The sequence below is a fragment of the Eptatretus burgeri genome, chromosome 5 (genome assembly GCF_056783735.1).
Source record: "Eptatretus burgeri isolate ZD-2024b chromosome 5, Ebu_testis_v1, whole genome shotgun sequence".
Taxonomy (NCBI): Eukaryota; Metazoa; Chordata; class Myxini; order Myxiniformes; family Myxinidae; genus Eptatretus; species Eptatretus burgeri.
The window spans coordinates 8,977,680-8,985,935 of record NC_140965.1 but is presented as its reverse complement, the minus strand read 5'-3'; the positions used below and the strand labels follow the sequence as shown (position 1 = coordinate 8,985,935).

General features: G+C 40.5%; 1 long non-coding RNA gene across 1 annotated transcript; it reads left to right on the top strand.

Annotated features, from left to right (window-relative positions):
* Window positions 1–1,662: 1,662 nt before the first annotated feature.
* LOC147025812 (uncharacterized) lies at window positions 1,663–7,915 on the top strand. Its single transcript, XR_015057892.1, has 3 exons — window positions 1,663–1,705; window positions 7,521–7,606; window positions 7,895–7,915. It is a non-coding gene; the product is annotated as an uncharacterized LOC147025812 (long non-coding RNA).
* Window positions 7,916–8,256: the final 341 nt, after the last annotated feature.

Below are 8,256 nucleotides of genomic sequence, written 5' to 3'. Positions count from 1 at the left end.
ATGAAACTTGGTGAACAGTGTGGGTGGGTGACAAAGACGAATTGCTTTGATTTCGGTGAAGATCCGGATGCCGATCCAAGAATTTTTTTTCTTTAAAAGTGATTTTTATCTATTGAAAGATGGGGCCACTGTCACAATATCTGATGTCCCACTGTCAATTGTACATTGTTCTTCCATGAACCTCACTCATATAATGAAAAAAAAAGCTGTTTTCTTGTTTGAACTTCAACCAAATGAAGCTTTCCACTTCCAATACTTCAAAAGACGTATATTTTAATCCGATTGCTTTCTCAGCAAAAGAAAAAAACTTTGTAAAGGAGGAATTATTACACAATTAGCAAGGCTGTCTCTCAAGCATAACCTCAAACTCTTTACAGACGAATGAGGTCAAAGGAGAAGAACATGTGAAACATACCAAACATATGCATTAATCAAAGGGCACTTGATGAATCTGGAGGCAGCATCATGTCTGGGGTCCAGCATTGTGGTGTAATCACCCAGCATCGTGGTGGTTCACTTTGTGGGATGGCATCAAAGTTGTCAGACTTTACGGATCATTGTGGGTGGCCAGTGCGGCACATTACACAGCTACGCACAAAGGCTTTTACTTGAACGAAAACTCATGAGATGCTGTTCAATGTTAGACGGCATATTACATTATGATACTTACAGGAAAGACTAATGAATGGAGAAAGGAGGACAAGCATTTTAGGGGTGCATTGTGGGAGCACACCATGTTTTGAGAGGGAACAATGAGGGAGTTGTACGTTTACTTGTGGCCATTATATTCAAAACAAACGTTTCGGTGTATAAAGTGAGCCTTAAATGGACGTACCATGGTATAGTAAAGTTAAGCATCGAGTATAAACAAACAATAATATTTATGCAAATCAGTTTGCTCATATAGATTCAGCAAAATTATGTTTGTTCAAATGGACATGTGGAATGTTCATAGTTTACAAAAACCTCCAAACATGTCCAGCTTCCAGGACTTGGTTGTGTCCAGTACATCCTTAGATTAACTAAATATTCCAGCTATGTTCCAAGGAATGATAAGAAATTAAAAAAATGTAAATGATAACAAAAGGAGTGAAACATGCCGGCTTGTCTTCGTTGGGTTGCTTATATGCATACCTGGGCGCTCAAAATGTCTCTTAACAAGACACTGACACCAACCTAACTAACGCTTAGGTTAATTTTTTCGCCTCCAATAGGTAAGTTTATAGAACGAGTAAGAAAAATATCTCCACACTCATTATATACAAACTTACATGATGAAAAATAAAAATCTGATATTTCTTGTGTGCAAAGTGGAAGAGCGAGAACAAGGAACAGAAAAGTTACAATACAGCTGGAAAGCAAGGAAAGATAGCAACTAGAGAAAGAATTGGTTGTAGGGGGGATTCTTGGATACAAACTCAAACACGAGAATAAGTTGGATGAAAGAACAGGAAAGAAAAAACTGGGATGAAAGGACAATGGAACAAATAAATGAAACGATGTGTGCAGGGAGAGGGAGGAAGCACAATAACCAGGAAAGGAAGGAGTGGTCTAAGAGAAGGTTAACGAAGGTCGAAAGTATCATAAGTGAAGATGGTAGATGAGGAGCAGTGAGCATCGTGAAGCCCTGGAGAAAGGAGTTCGATTGAACAGACTGAGGAAGTTAGTTCCACAAGTGAGAGAAAAGAAGAACAATTGAGTGCAGGTGAGCAGTGAACACGGATTTTGGGAGTTTCATCAGAGGTGGGCTACAGGCAGACTCCGTGTGCCATGGAGAAACTGAAGGGACAGGGAGGGAGGAAGATGCACAGAGAGAACAGAGGGTATGATTAAGGTGTGAAGCAGGAGTGTCAGCCCACAGGGGACAGCAGGACTCCATCAAACTGTGGATCAAGGACTTGTAGGTTATAAGAAGTTTGGTAAAAAAAAAAAATTGCTATAGTTTTTGAACCCCTCTCACACAAGTATCTAAATATATAAAGCCCTGTGTATTTATTTCTCTGTCACGGAGGAAGTGACCTCACAGTCACTGAAGTGACATCACGTTCATCACTGAAAAGGAGCACAATGCAATATCAGTGTTCGCGCCATTTGCCGTTTTGTTTCCACTCAGGAAAGGCGAATTTATTCCGTCCAAAACTTTTACGACACGCATTGAACTTGGGTTGATTGTATGACCATTCTGGTTGTTTTCACAAATACTAGAATTTAAGAACCGTCACTTCGCTGACAGAAACACCAATCTTTGCTGTGATGGCTCATCAATATGGGAAGGAAAAAAGGATTCCTGGGAGTGTGGGGAAGTTGGCATCTGCTGGTTCGCCACTTGTGCCCATGTACCTATGTACCAATATACCCATTAAAAAAACCTATATATATATATATTAAAATTAATTATTATTATTTTCATTAATCACAAACCTTCCCGGGAGATCCCTGAATCCACCATAGTTGGATTTATTGAAATCTGTTAATCCGTTCTCAAGTTATAACATGACAGACAGACAGAGAGACGCAGCTACTTTTATAATATAGATAACACTGGAGGTGACGCATTAGTCATTTCTATTTGCAGTAAAAATATATACGGGTGAGTAATTTTACTGAGTCATTTGAAATTCCGTTATCACTTTGATAATAAACTAGACGAGCCGTGAATCCGTTGGGTTCCCGTTGTGACAGCGGTTGATAAAAAAAAAATCATTTCGAAAAAAAAAAAAAGATAGCTCCAGCAAACTATACATACCGCTGAGGTTGTTTGCATTGATCAAATTCTCCCGAAGAGTACTTGACTGAATCGGGAATTTATTTTTTAATAATTTTTTCTTTGCCAGATTTGAACGAAACTTGATACTACACACCACAGGAGAATGATGAGTAAAGTGCGCTGAAAATTTTTGCGCTATCATGTACCGTTTTGGTTGTATTTCGGGAACATACATACATACATATACATACATACATACATACAAGATGCGAATTTTAGTAGTATTTCGATGTATTTGTAAAATGATCATACTTTATAAAACAAAAGTAAATCCGTAAGCCTGTTATATTCTTTAACAACTGTGCTATGATGGTGGTGATGCTCTTGGCCCGGTCATTTTTGACGGGCTTTACGCTAGTTTTACGTAAAAACCTAAAATCCACATCCCATTAAAATTAACAGGAGCAAAGCAGTGGTTGTGGGTAAGGGGAGGATAGGGGTAGTTCGTTCCTGTTTCAACTTCAGTCCAGTTTGCAAACACAACTACAATCAACTACTAAGTTGGCAAAAAAAAGAAACTGGTTGTCGTTGAAAAGATCCGGATTCGAAACTGAAGTCCAGCTGTCGAATAAATGTCGACGCTGTGGTTGTATTCCCCACGATCGTAAGCAGTCCTTTGTGACGGCTTTTTCAATCAAATATTGCAGGAGGTTTCAAAGGCAGAAAACTGTAAGCAGAAGAGCAAGTATAATAGCAGCATGGCTCTACTTACCAATCCTTGTCCAACTACCAAGGAAATTAGATGTGGATATTTCATTTCCTTTCCAATAATCTGCATCTGCTTGACGACTTAAAACAACTCTGGCCTTTATAGATCAATTTGCCAATTTCACCATAAATGTCCCCTTAATGAGATGATTCATGAATTTTTTTTTTAATGGAGATGAAGTTTGAACGTTTTTCTCTTTCTTTGAAACTTTTTGTGCAGGGATTTGAATCAGCTCGTCGTGAGTTGGTCAAGAGGTGGAAACGAGATTAAATGGCTGTAGATGACGGTGTAAACGATATCAACTTGCAGATTTGAAGAGAGCATGAACCAGCTGTGACGTTATCATTAATGGCATTCCGAGGGAGTGACGCTCAGCCCCCGAACATGTCAGAACTGTGTTGGGGGAAATCCTCCAGAGGGTGTCAAATGCCTTTCCTCCACGAGTGAGCAAGCTGCCTTTTGAGGGATAAGAAAGTAAAATTTGTTAAACTTCCCCCAGAGGAAGGAACTCTTGTCACCACGAGTGAACGTAGCACCGAGTCAACAACATATTCACGCATTTACAGTGGAACCAACACAACACCTTGAGAACAAGAGCCAATAAGATCACGACCTCATCTGGAAGGGAAAGTAACACATGGATAGGTCAGTGTTCTATGAACCTTCGGACGACAGTGCTCGATTTGCTAAACTTTATACGTTGGAACTTGGATGGTAGGAATGCTGTCTAGCCGAGGTTCGAATCTCGACACAGATATAAATCGTCACCCTGGTGTTATACATCATTGTGTCTGGCATCCATCGGAAGGACCTGAAACCGGAGCACACGACTCTGGCAGTGTTAGTTTGTGGGTGTTAAAGGTCCCATGGGACCTTGCACTAAGAGTCGGTGAGTTATCACCGACACCCTGAACAAATTATAAATTTCAGCACAAATCAGCCTCTGTCGAATGGCAGGCCTGGCCAGCATGTTCGTGAAAGACTTCAGCTAAAAACATTCCTGGCTGACCTCACAAGATGAGCATAATTGGGGTCTTGGTTATTGTTGTAGTTGTAGTTGTTGTAGTAGTATTGTTCGAAGAGGTCATATATGTGGTTATGACTTTATTATGAAACTGTATATTTTTACCTCTGCCACTTAAGGCTGATGGAGGTGGTTTTTCGCCCCCATATCTGTCTGTGTTTGTGTGTGTGTGTGTGTGTGTGTGTGTGTGTGTGTGTGTGTGTGTGTGTGTGTGTGTGTGTGTGTCCCTGTTTGTGTGTGTGTGTGTGTGTGTGTGTATGTGTGTGTCTCGCCATTTTTCTCAGAGGTGGCTAAACGGATCTTTGTCAAACTTTCAGAGGTTGAGTGTTTTTGGCAAAAATATGAAAATATAACTTGGATTTATGCAAAATAATTTAAATCGCTTGATAGTGCCGAAACCTTTTCATCTGTGTGAAAGGTAATCTTAAATGATCCCCAACCCCATTCCCTTGTGGGTGCAGGGAAGTGTTTTAGACCCCCCCACACAAAAAAAGAAAAAATCCAAAATTTCATTTCTTCAAAATCCCAACAGAGTTAGAACAGCACTGGGAACACCACGGGCACCGCGACTTGAAATCAATGATGAAAACGAAAAGGTATTTGAATGGGGAATGTATATTTTTCATTCTATTGCAGTAATAATTCACAGTTTTTTTTTTAACACACCTTTAAATTGTGAATAAAGTGTAAATACCTGTAAATACCGAATAATTAAATTACACACGATAAATATGTTACACCCAAAGATGAAAACAACTTTCCCAGGATTCTTTCCTTGCCATCCATGGTTCAAACCCGTCAATCTGACCTGCAGGTTTATACATCCCAAGATATACCCACCATGGTCATATGAAGGGTCCATTCTTCTTTTCACTTGCATTCTTAGGATTCCACGTTTTAAAACCACCTTGATAACCCGACACAAAGCTTAACACAACAAACACAAACAATGAGAACCCTTTTGTCCTGTTGGCAATCATCCTTGTGGTTCGGTATTCCGAGCAGGGTACAAAATGAATGAATATTGGGTTATAAGGGTTAAAATTGACCTCTCTCTAGAGTCTAGACCCCCTCCCCCAAATAACCCCCTTCCTACTGCCTTCAGCCGGAAGGAGGAATTAATTTTTGCTTTCACTTTATGGATCCACCGGGTCATCCATTTCAAGGAATTCATAACAAACCAGAGACGTCGGTTCGCAATCCTGGTTGTGTAAACCTACGAGTCCCCAAAAACAAGCAGCCATGAAAATAAACGTCCAGAAACGTAACCGCGCTAAAAATGATGACTCTGCGCAAAGAATTTGCTTATGGTCATAAAAGGGAAAAATTCTGTCTCCGAAGAGGATAAAAAAAAAAAATTCACTGCACAAGAACAAAATCGCAAATAAACATTTTCTTTAGTATAATGCATATTATGTAGGTAGCTAGCTCATCATCATGATGATTATAAACTGAGTCGTACACGTTTAATTAAATTAATCATGTAACAGGTATTCAATCTCATGATCAGGGCTGGTCGGATGGCCGAGACTAGAGGTACGCACACTCACCTCGAGGCCATCTCGCCTGGGTTCGAATCTTGATGCAGCTATAAACAGTCAGGGCGATAAAATCAATGGGTGTTCCGTCCCTCGCATGGACGTTAAACTGGGTGTCCCGTCTGCCAGCATTAGTTGGTGGACGTTAAGATCCCACGGTGTCCTTCAGAAAGAGGAGGCGAGCACTTTTAGGAAGGAAATGGCAAACCATCTTTTATAACAACTGGCGAAGAAACTGCATCACCACCACGACCGGAGAATATGGTACATCAGAATCAGAAGAATCTCCTGATCAAGGTTGGACAAGTCTTTGAACTACTGCGGTTGTCGATAAGGCAGAGACCTAACGAGGTGGCCAAGACAGCCATTATACAAGACCTATAGTTTTTACAAAAGCTGCCAGAATAATTTTTGGCCTTATTTTACAATAACTTTGCATTTTGACTTTTATAAGTTCAGGTACAAATGCAGTTAGGTGAATCATTTATAACAAATGTAGACGGAGACGGAGTTGCAAAAGCCTTGCTATGATCATCTCGAGATTAAAGGGTTAGCAAATCCAATCAAAGATCACCGCTTTAGGCCCAAGGAAGGCTTCATTTCACCTTCAAACATCAGGAGATTACAAAAAGCTGAAGATAGTTAACCATGAAGCACCACGGTGTGCAGTGAAACATGATAACAGGGCCTTGCAAGCCCTGGCAGCCACCGTGGCACTCGCCCCAGTGGCATGTTGGGTCAAACTCTCATAATTTAGCTGTCGTCCCGCTGATGTCCTCGAGGCCTTAGGGCTCGCTACATGGGCCGGCGCCTCGCTTACGGGAGGAGGGGAGAGAACGGACTTTCCTGAATCACACCCATCGCAGGACATCTGCTGAGTAGGGTTCAGGGGAGAATTCCTCCAATGAAGGGGATTTGCCAAACGCCGCCGAATTTCATTTTTAACTCTATTTCCATTGACGATGGTCCTTCATATCATGCCCCATCACACTGAACTGGAGAAGTGTATTATGAAACGCATGATGTATCCACCGGACATGTCGTGGCGGGCAAGGCCTCATGAAAACACAAGAACGTAATGGAAAGGTTCCATCCTTTGGGACAGAACCTTTCCAGAGGCAGAATACCTACAAACACATTTTTAAAAACCTTTATTGATAAGAAAGTATGACGTCACAGACAACCATTGTTACGGATTTCCGTACTTAGCGCAAATTCAAATATCAAGTTTGTTGTATAAAACAACGAAACGTCTATCATGTTTCTCAACGAATCCACTATTTGTTGATGATTTTCGATAATCGAAATTCTCACACTTTATTAATTATTTTCAGAAGAGACCTCATTAGTTTCAAGAAATTAAACGATCAGAATTCATGATAAAAAATTTTTTGTTTGTTTTTAATGCACTTTGGTATAAAAGGGTTGATTTGTCGACTCACGTTACATTTGTATTCCAGGGAAACCTTCTTATTGCTGCAGATTCATCACAGCATCAGATTAATGGAGGAAACACCCTTCATTTTTCAACAAGGGAATCGTGGTGGAAAATACAACTCTTACTACTGGTACAACTCACCCTGATTATTAACTTAGCTGTACTTTTCTTTCATCAAAGATTTCTGCAATAAGCGCAAATTCAAGGATTTCCACACTCGTTCTTGTGGGGGGGTCACCCAGGGAAGCGTTTTTTTTGTCTAAGTCTTTCACTAACTTGTTGGCTCAGCCTGGCATTCGATTCAAGGTGTAAGAATTTGTAATTTGTTCAAGATGCAGGTGATAACTCGTCTACTTCAAAAAAAAATTGGATGTATGACGTCCACCGACCGGGTGTTTATTGCTGACGTGTTCCCCAGGTTAACATCCTTCTGCGGGACGGAGCACGCACACATCGACACCTAGTACGTGAAACACCGGGGTGATACTTTATAGCTGGGTTGGTATTCAAACCCAGCCGAGACAGCTCAAAGGTGAGTGTGCAAAGCACTAATCTGTATTTCTGAGTCAAGTATCATGGCTGAGACCTTTTTTCATCTTGTAAGACCTTTTTTGGGGGGATATTGAAATTAACCAAACACTCACTTTATAAATGTTCTTTGTTTTTCCGTGTCTACCTACCTCTACCTCTACCTCTACCTCCCTCTCTCTCTCTGGACCTTACGAGCATTTATCAATCCAGCAAAATTACTCTACAAATAAAACACTTAAAACTTATAAA